Source organism: Microchirus variegatus (assembly GCF_963457635.1).
Source record: "Microchirus variegatus genome assembly, chromosome: 19".
Lineage (NCBI taxonomy): Eukaryota > Metazoa > Chordata > Actinopteri > Pleuronectiformes > Soleidae > Microchirus > Microchirus variegatus.
Window position 1 is genome coordinate 22,385,562 of NC_139820.1, and position 12,703 is coordinate 22,398,264.

Below are 12,703 nucleotides of genomic sequence, written 5' to 3' on the forward strand. Positions count from 1 at the left end.
TGGGATAAAAATCGTGGTTAAAGAGAGTAGAGACCAATTTTTTTGTTCATGTTATGTTTCCATAGGCGTGGGTTTATCGTCTGCGTAAGTTTGACCTACTTTAAGAAACTTCCTGTCCGCAGTTTTTGACGGATCAATCTAAATTTTGCATAATTAGTAGTTAATCACCCGAGTATGTTCCCATCCAATTTTGGTAAGAATCGACTCACCGATGACGTCATAGTGGACAAAACTGTAAAATTCCGTATTACGAATTTTGGCGGCAAATGAAATTGAACATGGAAAAACCTCATTGAACGAAGTTCACGTGAGTTTATCTCAGCGACGTCTTCACAGATCACGATGAATTTTGTCACGTTTGTGTAAAACGGTGATAACTATCAGCAGGTAAAGTTCTAGAAAGATCCAGAAAGTTCTTCTGGGTCAAAAGTGTATTTTTAAAATGTAAACATTTCAGGTGCTGGTTTTGTAAAACACAGATCGAGTGATTGTTTCATGTTTTTTTTTATAATGTATATATTTGCAAAATACAATTAGGTTTGTCAGTGAAAACACTGGAAATCTTATATTTGTACTTTTATCTGTTAAATATTCAACGTTTCTTCGTTTTTATCGGGATTTCAGAGGCGTAGGTTTGTACATAACTAACGAGGAGACAAGCATTTTCTTTTTTTAAATGACTTTAAAATGACTTTACCGCACGATAACGTGACTTATTTTTGACTTTTCTGACGTGACAGTGACAGAGTTTGGACACTGGTTTGGGAGAAAAACAGGAAACAGGAAACAAATCCAGCTCCACTCGCGTTTTTCTTTGACCTTAAACTTGTCAAATTTAAATCATCGCACGTCTGTCGTTGTTTATTCAGGACGGTTCGTGTGTTTTTTGTCCGTTTGTTTCTTAAATTATTGGTTTTTCACCTCCATACAATGTTTTTTTCCTCTATTTTAAACCAGATTTTTGTTTAAAAAAAAAAAAAAGCACTTTGTACATAGTTTTTTTTGTGAAATCTTTTTCTTTCTTGTATTAAAATGTTTTTTTGTTGTTTTTGTCGTTAAAAAAACTGATTTGTAACTGATTTTTTTCCCCAATAAAACGTTTATCATGTGACACAATCAGCATCAGAACCTCATTGAAAAAAAACTGCACATTTAAGACTGAAGGTGAGCATTGAACTGAATAACTGTGGCGCCATCTAGTGGCAGCTTCAGGAATCTTCTTCTGTGTGTGTTTGAAATGATTTAAAACCATTTAAAGGATTATTTGTTACTTTTTTATTTGTAATAAGAATTAAGAAAATGACAAAAACGTGGTCATGATGTGGATGATGATGTTATTTAGGATATTCATATAATTTAAGAAATCCTACAAGTATTTCATTAAAACATTGATATCTACTCATGAATCAGTTCTCAGTTAAATCTTCGTTTGAAAGTTTAAATCAAATCAAACTCAAACATTTTCATATAAAACCAACATATTTTAAAAGTTTAATACTCAAATGTACTTTAATATTTATATTTCACACCAAAATCGGGGAGTGGTTAAAAGGAAAATGCAATAAAATTGAGTTTTATTGTCTTTACTGACAGGAATGACTAACATATTATTGTGACTCATAGTCCGATTATGGAGCTAGTCTTAGTCGGACTAACGTACCTGGATATTGTGGCTCAGTCCGTTAATGGAGGTAGTCTTAGTCAGACTAACATACCTGGATACGTGACTCATAGTCCGATTATGGAGCTAGTCTTAGTCAGACTAACATACCTGGATAATGTGACTCATAGTCCTATTATGGAGCTAGTCTTAGTCAGACTAACATATTATTGTGACTCATAGTCCGATTATGGAGCTAGTCTTAGTCAGACTAACATATTATTGTGACTCATAGTCCGATTATGGAGCTAGTCTTAGTCGGACTAACGTACCTGGATATTGTGACTCATAGTCCAATTATGGAGCTAGTCTTAGTCGGACTAACGTACCTGGATATTGTGACTCATAGTCCGATTATGGAGCTAGTCTTAGTCAGACTAACATATTATTGTGACTCATAGTCCGATTATGGAGCTAGTCTTAGTCGGACTAACGTACCTGGATATTGTGACTCATAGTCCAATTATGGAGCTAGTCTTAGTTGGACTAACGTACCTGGATACGTGACTCTTATTCCGATTATAGAACTAGTCTTAGTCGGACTAACGTACCTGGATAATGCGACTCATAGTCCGATTATGGAGCTAAAAAAACAGTAGCCCGTTATTTCCGTAGCGCGTAATTCACTTAATTTGTCTATTTTGATCACTTTTTGTGTATTTTAGAGGATTATTATCATCTGATTTGTTGTTTCTTGTTCAGTTTTGTGTATTTTTTTATTCTTTTTCAGGAAGTTTCCTCCTACATTAGTCTTTACAGATGTGCAGTTTCGTCCGGTTGATAAATACGTAGTGTTTTTCAGGTCTCTGTGGGTCTGCATGAGTCCACTTCCTCCTCCTCTTTAACCACTTTAAAAACCCACAAACATTCATCTCAGAGACACAAAAAACCGCCGCACAAACACTTTCCGTGACGCTGAAGCTGCGGCTAATGTTAGCGCAGCGAGGAAATCCAATAAAGACTCTATTAAAAAACACCGCGCTCTTCTTTTATCGGTAAAATCTAATAAACGCTGAGCGCGGCGTGAATAAAAAAAATCTCCTCGTGAGGAAGGAAAACGTCTCAGGAGGACGAGGGAGGAAACCAGGAAACCACAAAACAACAGAAAAACAAACAACAACAGGTGTTTAATTTTACCGCCGTCGTCTCTGATGATGAAAGAGCCGGAGTTTGTGTTTAAGAGGGAAATAAGTTTGGGATTTAAGAAGTTTGAGCATCTATCCATTTATGAAACTTTACGATGTTTACGAAGCCGTTTTTTGCCTCTTTTGTGATTAAAATCTTTAAAGAGAAGGAGATTGAAGATTGTGTCGACAGTTGCACTGATTATAAGTGTTATTTTATTGTTTTTATTGACTATTTTAATCAAAATGTACATGAAGTTTGTATAAAAACAGATAAATGAGACAAAACAAGGGAAAAAAAAACACTTTATGTATTAGATGTTTGAGATTAAAGCAGTTTTACGATGATATCTTTGTGTTTTTTTTAACTCAGACGTTAAATTGACCTTGTTTTTCTTCAAAAAGAACGTCCAGGTTCACATTAATGTCGTTAAAAAGAAGGAGATTGAAGCCGATTATTTACATGCATTTTGTATGAAAATGGATAAAAAACAGATAAATCAGACAAAAGAGGGAGAAAAAACACAAAACACAATCATTTATGTGTTTTTAAAACTTAAATTTTAGCATAAATGAACAGATTTAATTACTTTTTTTTAAGTTTTAAGTGACAAATGAGGGGAAATTCTTTAAATATTTGGCCAAAAATAACACAAACATTCATTAAATGACTCGAATTTCTTTAGAAAATTAGATTTTAATTGAAATGAGTTGCACATGTTTTTATTTTTTACCTCAATAATATTTAATAATAAGTAGTTTTATAATTTCACCTCTTATTTATACAAAATTACCTAAATTTTGACTCAAAAATAACACAAAGCTCACGATTCGTCCGTGAGTTGTTCGTATTTTTCATGTCTGAGTGAAAAACCACTGAAGTGCAGACAGACCATAATAACTCAGACAGGAAATTACATTTAAAAGCCTTTAATTCATTTAATGACAGAAAAACAGAAAAGAAAAAGTGCGTCATCAGGTCCTTTTTCTTTATTTCTTTATAATAATATAACATATTTATTGTTTCCCATGTATTTTACTGCATGTATTTAACGTAAGGTCAGTGTTATAAAACCTCACATTGTTCTTATTATAATAATAATTATTATTATTATTACTACAATGACAGCAGCTGCTGTGTCTGCAGGGAAACACTAGGGGGCAGCAGCAGCCTGTGAATGAACAGCTGCAGCTTCAGAACATCAGCACTTTCTCCTCAGAGACGAGAATTAAAGAGCAATAGAAAAAAAGTCTCCTTTATGAGTCGATCGCGATCAATAATCAATCAAAAAAACACACACAACAGAAACACGCGTGTGTTGTTCCTGAGGGAGAAAACAACAACAACACAACAAAATCAATTAGCAGCAGCAGCAGCAGCAGCTGTGTGAGTGCAGCTCTGCACCAAAGCCCATTCAAATAAATGGCATTTTTAATAACCTCCGTCTCCTCAGATGTTACTGTCGGCTCCCGCTGAGGTCTGCAGGCATGACACGGCAGTTTACAGCTGTTACCACGGCAACAGCACGGTAACACGCCGCCGCTGTGAAGACGACTCACACACACACACACACACTTTGACCCCCCCCTTCCACCCAGCGTACACAGGGATGTCAGTGATGGGCGATCGGCCCAGACCTGGAGCTCAGAGCTCCGTGTGTTTGGCTCGTGTTTGACGTCCGGTAATCGTCAATATGTGTGTTTTTTTTCTTTATGTTTTGGCAAAAAAAAAAAAAGTCACAATTTACGGCGACGTTAAAGGACCGTTTGTAAGTTTGTCTCTCGCCAAGAGCAAGAACGAGTGAATGTGAGGAAGTGAAGCCAAAGAAGGAAAAACATCTGTGTAAACACGATAGTCGGACTAGAATAGAGCTGGTCTTAGTCGGACTAACATGTAATGGTGGCTCATAGTCCTATTATGGAGCTAGTCTTAGTCGGACTAACGTATTATTGTGGCTCATAGTCTGATTATGGAGCTAGTCTTAGTGGGACTAACATATTATTGTGGCTCATAGTCCTATTATGGAGCTAGTCTTAGTCAGACTAACATATTATTGTGGCTCATAGTCTGATTATGGAGCAAGTCTTAGTCAGACTAACATATTATTGTGACTCAAAGTCCGTTTATGGAGCTAGTCTTAGTCGGACTAAAGTACCTGGATCATGTGGCTCATAGTCTGATTATGGAGCTAGTCTTAGTCGAACTGACATATTATTGTGACTCATAGTCCAATTATGGAGCAAGTCTTAGTCGGAATAACATACCTGGACAATGTGACTCATAGTCCAATTATGGAGCTAGTCTTAGTCAGACTAACATACCTGGATATTGTGACTCATAGTCTGATTACTCCTGCATGTGAACACTTAGTCTGACTAGAAGGGAGCTAATCTTGGTCAGACTAACATACCAGGATATTGTGGCTCATAGTTTGATTATGGAGCTAGTTTTAGTCAGACTAACATATTATTGTGGCTCATAGTCTGATTATGGAGCTTGTTTTAGTCGGACTAACATACCTGGATATTGTAACTCGTAGTCCGATTATGGAGCGAGTCTCAGTCGGACTAACATACCTGGATATTGTGACTCATAGTCCGATTATGGAGCGAGTCTTAATCGGACCAACATACCTGGATAATGTTACTCATAGTCCAATTACCTGGATATTGTGACTCATAGTCCGATTATGGAGCTAGTCCTAGTCAGACTACGGCCTTAGCTTGATTAAACCTATAAACGTACTGACTGTGTGTTTGAGAGACGGGGCTGAGTAAAAATGTCCAACAGCAGCGACAGATGTAAACGTCTGGCGTCCCTGGGGGGGGCAGCGTTGGGGGGGCAGCGTTGACACAAACGGCTGCTACGCTTCACAGACCTGATGTTAGCGAGCGTGTTTGTCCTGAACCGTGACGGCGGCTGCACAAAGACGAGCTTGTAACGTCAACGTCGGCGAGAGGAAGAAGATGAAGAAGAAGAAGAAACGCCGCCGTCGTCGATCCTCGGAAAAACATCCCGAGACGAACAGGACGTCAAACTGTGAGGAGATGAAGCCTCAAGAGTGAACTGAGGGAAACACTTTAACAACACTTTCATTTAATAACAGAATTAATGACCGTTCAATCACGGACAAAGATTCACCAGCACGTCACATCTTTGCAAACATAGAGAAACACCATTTAGTCGTCTGCGTAGACAGACACCCAGAAAAGTCCTCATAAAGACGTAAAAACGCGAATTATTTGCATTTTTGATTATTAGAAGTCGTGAAGGATGGTCCCACTTTTTGGCAGCCTTCTGTTGTTGTAGCTAGCGCAGTGTTTTAGGGTCTAAGGGGAGGAGCTAGACACTCTGAGCACCTTTGATTGGTCGAAGGAGAATTGGAGAAATTTCCGGGCAACGGGTCAGCAAGTTGTAAATCATCCGAAAAACCCACAACCAGTGTTTCCGACCTCTTTGTCGCACGTTTTAGCAACGTTTTCAGACCCCAGATATCGGCTTTTTGCTCAAAAAAGGCGACTAGCGGCAAATGTAGCCACTTTCTAGCCAAACCTTTAGCTTTTTTCCAAAAGAAATAAAGCCGTTAGTTCTGCAAGAAAGTTGTTTTTCCAGAGAGTTTTTGATCGCTCTGTCATAGACGTGACTGTGTGCTAATGCTAATGCTAATGCTAGGTAGCATAGACGTCGGAAACGTGGGTTTATATTGGAATGAGTGACCCTCAGGTGACCCACTTTAAAAACCTTACGTTCTTATTACTGAAACAAATCTCATTAAAACAATGTTTTGTTTCTTGGTGCGTCACGTCACAACCGTCCCCCGCCACCTCAGCTCCGAGCTCATTGGTTCCCGCCAAACGTTTTTAACGGCATCACCAAAATAAACATAATTTACTAAATCGTTTGTTTGCTGTAAATTAAAACGGGGGAGAAAAGGGCGCATTTGTCACTGTCAGCAGGAAATTATTAAAATGAGTATTTGGGCCAGAGGATGATTGTGCTCAGAGAAATAAGACGTGCAGGGATTTGGACACGACATCATTTATGTGATATAAAAAAAACAGTCATTGTTGTTGGTTTTTTTTTTGGTTCTTTTTAAACAGGATGTGTTGAAATAAGAGAAAAAAACAACATCTAATCCTTTGAATGTTCTTGGTTTGGTTTCAGCTGCTTCTTCTTCATCATCCTCAGAAGTTGTTGTTTATTTTCAAAATGAAAGCGGCCCCGGCTCTTTTTTTGTAAAATGTGGAAACAGTTGTTGCTCCTTCATGCGTTGGCGAGCGTTCCGGTTCCTCCAGTGTGTTTTTGTTGCATCCTGGTAAACACGGACCTTCATGTGCCATATGGTTTTTACCTCTGCCAGATCCTCCACCAGGACTTTATCATCCCACACACACACACACAAATATGGACTCAGAGGAGGAAACAGATCGACTTGTTTCCTGTTTGAAAGTGTGTGTTTGTGTGCGTTTGTGTTGACGCCACGATTCTGCTGTGGTGTCTTTTTTTGAACACAAAGAACTGAAGCAGCAGATAAACGTGGCTTTAAACCAGCTCTTAATATCACACAGACTGAAAAAGACAACAGTGACAGAGAGGCAGGAAAATTAAAGTCAAAGCAGATATTATTGCCTTTTCTCTGAAGTTCGGGAAACCGTTTTTCTCCCCGACACCAAAACCCATAGAGAAAATCGGTGATTTTAGCTCACGTGGACACAGGAGCTGCTGGTCTACTGCTGCCTCGTGTGGTCACTTTGTGTCACTGTGGTAAACCCGAACAAAGTTTTTCAAAAGGCAAATTCACAAAATAAAACATTTAAACTCATGGTTGTTGAGTTACGGTTCTTATTGTTATTCAACAACACTTGTGTGGGTCTTAGTCGGACTAACATACCTGGATATTGTGACTCCTAGTCCGATTATGGAGCTAATCTTAGTCGGACTAACATACCTGGATAGTGTGACTTGTAGTCTGATTATGGAGCTAGTCTTAGTCGGACTAACATACCTGGATATTGTGACTCATAGTCCGATTATGGAGCTAGTCTTAGTCGGACTAACGTACTTGGATAGTGTGACTCATAGTCAGTTTATGGAGCTAGTCTTAGTCGGACTAACATACCTGGATATTGTGACTCATAGTCCGACTATGGAACTAGTCTTAGTCGTACTAACATACCTGGATAGTGTGACTCATAGTCCGATTATGGAGCTAGTCTTTGTCAGTCTAACGTACCTGGATAGGGTGACTCATAGTCCGATTATGGAGCTAGTCTTAATCGGACTAACGTACCTGGATAGTGTGACTCATAGTCCGATTATGGAGCTAGTCTTAGTCGGACTAACATACCTGGATAGTGTGAGTCGTAGTCCGATTAAGGAGCCAGTCTTAGTCGGACTAACATACCTGGATCATGTGACTCATAGTCCGATTATGGAGCTAGTCTTAGAAAACTCCAGATCTACACTTTTGTCTGGACGGTCGAGTTTTCTTGACGTCGCCGAGTTGACTGACGGATTTGTTGTCCATGTATTTATGTATTTATTGCCGCTGCTGTTTCCACAGAGCAAACAAATATTTATTTGCTCTGCAGGCCTCAGCCGCGAAGAGTGTGTGTGTGTGAGTGTGGGTGTGTGTGTGTGTGTGTGTGTGTGTGTGTGTGTCACATGTGAGTTCAGAGGCTCAGTGACAGAGCAGACTGTGGTCAAACACCAGCGGCTGCAGCCAATTTACTCCACACCAAACATTTATTAGAGCCTAAGCTGCTGCGGCTGATGGAGGTTTATCTCTGCAGCTTCACTCTCTTGATTCCTTCGCTCACTCGTCTCCTCTTCCCTTTGTCTCTCTTCATCCCTCCACACTCATTTGGATCAACACTGATTTTCCTTTTCCTTCTAACTTTCTGGTTCTTGTTGTTGTGTGTGTTTTTTTTTTCTCATTTTCCGGCATCTGCTGCTGCACCAAACCTGATTATCAGGGCTGAGACTTCCATTTAATTCTCATTTTGTCAGACGAATCCATCGTGTCTGCATCACACGGCCTGTGCTGGAGGTTTCTGTGAGCTGTTAGCATTTGTCACCGGGAAAAAAAAAAGAAAAGAAAAGAAAAGAAAAGAAAGAGAAACATGTCAAATTAAAAGTTTTTGCGACAACTGGCGTGATTCATGTTTCTGTGTCGCTGTTCGTCCGACTTCAGACCGCAGAGAAAACAACCAACACGACATCATTAATGGCAAAAATGACTTTTTGTTTGCTTGTTGTTGTTGGTCAAAAAAATTGGGTCCGACATTCAGTTATCAACTCTTTATGAGTTATGAATTATTTACTATGTTTTCTTTCTTATAAAACACACAGATCACTGATTTCTCACTTGGAAATTGAGTTTTCAGGACTTAGTCGGACTAACATACCTGGATATTGTGACTCATAGTCTAATTATGGAGCTAGTCTTAGTCAGACTAACATACCCGGATATTGTGACTCATAGTCTAATTATGGAGCTAGTCTTAGTCAGACTAACATACCCGGATATTGTGACTCATAGTCCGATTATGGAGATAGTCTTAGTCGGACTAGCATACCTGGATAATGTGACTCGTAGTCCGATTATGAAGCTAGTCTTAGTCGGACTAACTGGTCTGGATATTGGGACTCATAGTCCGATTATGGAGCTAGTCTTAGTCGGACTAACTGGTCTGAATAGTGTGACTCATAGTCCGATTATGGAGCTAGTCTTAGTCGGACTAACTGGTCTGGATAGTGTGACATAGTCTAATTATGGAGCCAGTCTTAGTCGGACTAAAATACCTGGATATTGTGACTCATAGTTCGATTATGGAGCGTGTTCTAGTCGGACTAACATGCCTAGACAGTGAGACTCATGGTCTGATTATGGAGCAAGTTTTAGTCAGACTAACATACCTGTATAGTGTGACTCAGTCTTAGTTGGACTAACGTACCCAGATATTGGGACTCATAGTCCGATTATGGAGCTAGTCTTAGTCGGACTAACGTACCTGGATATTGTGATTCATAGTCCGATTATGGAGCAAGTTTTCATCGGACGAACAACCTGGATAATGTGACTCATAGTCCGATTATGGAGCTAATCTTAGTCCGACTAACATACCTGGATATTGTGAGAGTCAGCTGACCTGATATTTGACCTGACACCTGATTCAGTTTCCTGTTGAAAAACAGTGAGAAAACCTCTTACAAAGACATCACAGACTTTACGTTGTCTTTTATTTAGCAGCTAAAGCCGATGTTTCCTGACACGCGTTCACAGAGAGTGAACTCTCGGCGCCCGTTTCATCACTTTAATGCGTTCGCAGCGGTGGAGGAAAGCGCCGGAGCGTCGTCCATCTTCATTCACCGAGTGCTGAGGAAGACAAATAAACTCAAGTCGTCGCTCGAGTCGTCGCGAGCGCGAGGAAGAGAACGGGAAAGGTCACATTCCTTCACCGCCGTGAACGTTAGCTAAGCTGCAGCAGCAGAGTTCTGCAGCCGAGCGCGGCGCGGCGTGGAGCTTCTGAGTCCAGCTGCTCCAGCTGTTAGCGTCCAGCGCTAAACCGACCACCGGCTGCAGGGTCAAGGTTCAGTGGAGCACGAGAGGATTTAGTCTGAAGGATCTTTTAAGTAAAAGTCAAAGTTTTCTTGATCAAAACTAAAAAACTAAAAAAAAAAAAAAAAGTTTTTCAGCCTCAAATATTTGTGTGCAGGTGTAAAACACACACACACACACACACACACACACACACACACACACACACACACACACACACACACACACACACACACACACACACACACACACACACACACCAGTGTAATCCCACACCTCATATAGCTTTACGATCAGCCCTGCATCACCTGGGGATGAGCGTATGAGTGTGTGTGTGTGTGTGTGTGTGTGTGTGTGTGTGTGTATGTGCGTGTGTGTGTGTGTGTAATCCTGTTTGCATGTTATCAGCGAACCCATTACTACAGCAGTAACCTCCACCTGTGGGAGTGAGGAACCAAAGCCTTGCAGTCGCCGATGGGACAAAAAAAAAAAACGCCAAAACAAAAGCCCCCCCCAAACCCCCCAAAGTTAAAATATTACGCACTTATTTTGAAATCCCGTCTCTTACATGAAAAAGAAAAACACAAAATAAAGTTGCACTCCCTCTTCAGGAAGTGCAGAAATGGAACTTTGAAGCGTCATTATTGATCGATAAATCAAACATGCCTGGATAGTGTGACTCATAGTCCGGTTATGTAGCTAGTCTAAGTCGGACTAACATACCTGGATAGTGTGACTCATAGTCCGGTTATGTAGCTAGTCTAAGTCGGACTAACATACCTGGATAGTGTGACTCATAGTCCGATTATGGAGCTCGTCTTAGTCAGACTAACATACCTGGATAGTGTGACTCATAGTCCGGTTATGTAGCTAGTCTAAGTCGGACTAACATACCTGGATAGTGTGACTCATAGTCCAATTATGGAGCTCGTCTTAGTCAGACTAACATACCTGGATAGTGTGACTTATAGTCCGGTTATGTAGCTAGTCTTAGTCAGACTTTAAATACCTGGATAGTGTGACTCATAGTCCGATTATGGAGCTAGTCTTAGTCGGACTAACATACCTGGATAGTGTGACTCATAGTCCGGTTATGGAGCTGGTCTTAGTCAGACTAACATACCTGGATAGTGTGACTCATAGTCCAATTATGTAGCTCGTCTTAGTCAGACTCACATACCTGGATAGTGTGACTCATAGTCCGGTTATGTAGCTAGTCTAAGTCGGACTAACATACCTGGATAGTGTGACTCATAGTCCAATTATGGAGCTCGTCTTAGTCAGACTAACATACCTGGATAGTGTGACTTATAGTCCGGTTATGTAGCTAGTCTTAGTCAGACTTTAAATACCTGGATAGTGTGACTCATAGTCCGATTATGGAGCTAGTCTTAGTCGGACTAACATACCTGGATAGTGTGACTCATAGTCCGATTATGGAGCTAGTCTTAGTCAGACTAACATACCTAGATATTGTGACTCAGTCCGATTATGGAGCTAGTCTTAGTCGGACTAAAATACCTGGATAGTGTGTCTCATAGTCCGATTAAAGAGTGAGTTTTACATAAATCCAGAATAGTGTTTAGATCATAACGTCAATGACGTTCATCGCAGAGAAAATCTGGTTTAAAATCATAAATAATCCCACCTCAAACAGAACAATCACCTCGTTCTCCGTCAATCTCTTAATCTGTGTTCTCCACAATCTCGCTCTAACCCTAATTGCAGCAGTAGCAGTGTAAAGCGATACCAGATTAGCCTGTTAAAGTGGCTAATCCGTGTGCTAATAAAACCTTGGGAGAAGACGATTGCATCACGAGGCCTCGGGCTCCTCCGGCTCTTATTTGATTCTTTTCAATCCGGACGTGTTTTATTGGTGGGAAAATCTCAAACATCTGACGGTCGACTTCAGCGCCTTTCATTTATTTTCCTCGTCAGTCGGAACCCGAACTCAAATCAGTCAAGTGGAAAATAAAGATTAAGACTCAGCGAGAGAGACTTTACTGCGAGGGGAAGAAGAACAAGTGTTTCTGAGATGACGATCGGGTTTTTCCTGCTCGCAGCCCGGAGGGAGGGAAGTTAATCTACGACTCTGGAGCTCCAGCTCCAGATTAAATTTAGAGGAGGGAACGCAATAAAATATTCAGACGTTTGGATTCTGGCCGTGCAGCGAGTTTTTACTCTGAAGGGTTTGTATTTCCCTCTGATTTGTTCCTCGTGCCTCGTGAGAGCTGTAAATCACACTCAGAGTTCAGGCCTCTTCGCACTCGCGGGGCGTTGTTTTTGTTTACGACACAACTGCAGCGCCCCCTGGTGTTGTGATTACTCAGCGCCTGCTCTTTAAAACTCTTCAGACA